The sequence below is a fragment of the Lepus europaeus genome, unplaced genomic scaffold (genome assembly GCF_033115175.1).
Source record: "Lepus europaeus isolate LE1 unplaced genomic scaffold, mLepTim1.pri SCAFFOLD_85, whole genome shotgun sequence".
NCBI lineage: Eukaryota > Metazoa > Chordata > Mammalia > Lagomorpha > Leporidae > Lepus > Lepus europaeus.
Window position 1 is genome coordinate 376,513 of NW_026909613.1, and position 2,555 is coordinate 379,067.

Sequence of the window (2,555 nt, forward strand, 5' to 3'; positions counted from 1 at the left end):
AGAAGAAGTTCCTGGCTCCTGGCTTTAGTTAGACAGAGCTCTGGCTGTTGCAGCCAATTGGGGAGTGAACCAGAGGATTGAAGACCTCTGTCTGGCTCTCCTCTCTCTGTGTAACTCTGACTCACAAATACATAAATAATAAAATAAATCTTTAAAAAAAAAAAGAATCCTGTGTTCCCAAGTATACCAGAGTACTTCAAACAGTTTGTGGAAAAATAGAATTAAAAGCTAAGCTTATTTTGGTGTAAAAATTTGAGGTCCATACTTTTTTTTTTTTTCTTAATCGTCATTTCCCCTAGACTTTATATTTTTTTAAAAAGTATTCATCTGTTTAAAAGGCAGATTTAACAGAGAGAGAACGATCTTCCATCTTCTGGTTCACTCCCCATGTAGCTGCAATGGCTGGCGCTGGGCCTGTCCAAAGGCAGGAACCAGGAGTTCCTTCTGAGTCTCCCACCTGCGTGCAGGGGCCCAAGCACTGGGACCATCTTCCGTTGCCTTCCCAGGTGCTTTAGCAGGGAGCTGGATCTGAAGCAGAGCAACCAAAAGACAAACCAGTGCCCATATGGGATGCTGGGGCTTTATCCCACTGTGCCACAGTGCTGCCCCTCCATTTGGTTTTTATTTTGTACTTTATAATTCATTTTAAGATTTGTTTATTTCCCTGTTTTGAAAAGCAGAGCAAGAGAGGGAGGGAGAGGCAGAGAGATCTTCATCTGCTGGTTCACTCCCCAAGTGGCTGCAACAGACCACGCCAAAGCCAGGAGCCAGGAATTCCTTCCAGGTCTCCCACACCGGTGGCAGAGGCCCAAGCACCCGGACAATCCTGCACTGCCTTCCCAGGCATGGCCCTTGTGCTTTCTAATTCTTTGATGAAGTCATTAATATTTTCTTAATGTTCTTAAATATTCCACCAGAGAAAAGGCCATGGAAGCTGTCGGGTTCTTGTCTTCATGCAAGAAAGAATTAAGGCATGAGACAGCAAAGTGGTAAAGTTTTATTGGGGATAGGGCATCCATCAGAATGGAAGGGACAGATAGAGAGTGCCCAGTCACTCATACTGGGGTAGAGAGAGGTTACATGGTTGAGTGGAGAGAATACACCTGGGCAGGCCAGGCAGAGGGCTCAGCAGAGAGGCAGAGGGCTGAGCACACAGTCCGTTTGGACTCCCTAGGTTTTTAAGGGAGTCTGTTTACTCACCTCCCCCTCTCCTCCAGGATGAAGGAGGGGAGTCCTGACCGAAGGGTTTGCTGGGTGAAAATTAGCAAATTCTTCCCCAGATTTGCTGGCTGAGGCAGAGTAGAGAGGCTTCCCTTAGGGGTCTGTGAAGGTTTATTGCCCCATGTTATCAGGTTAGGTAACCTCTTTGGTCCTGAGGAGAGAATTCTCCTGGGAGCTTTCCTTGAGGGGAAGGGCTGGGACTACCTGAGCAGGACTTTGAAGTGCAAAATGCTGGGCTTCCGGAGCTTCTGCAGTAGGTGCTGGGTCTTCAAGGCCTTTCTCTCTCTCTCTCTCTCTCTCTCTCTCTCTCTCACACACACACACACACACACACACACAGGCTAAATTTCTGCCTTCCTACCTAACATTGTTATGGTTATTTTAATGTTTATGGATTGGGGGTCGGTGTTATGGCATAATTTGTGTAAGCACCTCCTGCAGTGCTGGCATCCCATATGGATGTCAGTTCCAGTACTGGCTACTCCACTTCCAATCCAGCTCCCTGCTAATGTGCCTGGGAGAGCGGCAGAGGATGCCCAAGTCCTTGGGCCCTGCACCCACATGGGAGACCCAGTTGAAACTCCTGGTTCCTGGCTTCATCATGGCCCAGCCTGCCATTGTGGCCATTTGGAGAGTGAACCAGTGGATGGAATATCTATCTATCTATCTCTCTCTCTCTCTAACACTGCCTTTCAAATAAATAAAGTAAATCTTTTAAAATAAACAATTTTATAGATTAATTTTAAAGTTTATGGCCATTAAAAATATATGGATTCATTTTAGATGTGCTCCTGTTGTTTCTTGTTGCTTTGTTTCTCATGTGACTTTTGTCTCCTTGTGTATGCCTATTAGTTTTGGTTTGTCAAGAATTGGCTATGAAAACCTATAGGAGTAATTTGAAATTGTATATTATATAATCTTTTCCCACCAAGAAATAATATTTACTTTTGATGGGCTCCTGTATTAGGGGCTCTAACAATCCTCAGCTACTTTGATTGAATTGGAAATTTAACTGAGCTGATTATTCCTTGAACAACCTGGTCTGTTTTTTTTTTTTTAATTCATCCTTTCCTTAGAGCATTTCACCTTGAAGTTCCAGGCAAGCCCTATGAGTCCCAGGGATGACCCCTTTGGTCACCCTAAACTCAAATCTGTCTTTTCATATGAGTCTATTAAAAATACTTAACTATTTAGCCTCACACATTTCATGGAGAATTTGTAGCCATTAGTCTCCCATCACCACCGCCTCCAGGGTCTGCATGAGGCGTAAGCTGGAGCCAGGTGTCAAATGCAGGTGCTCTGATGTGGGATGTGGGTATCTTAACCAGCATCTT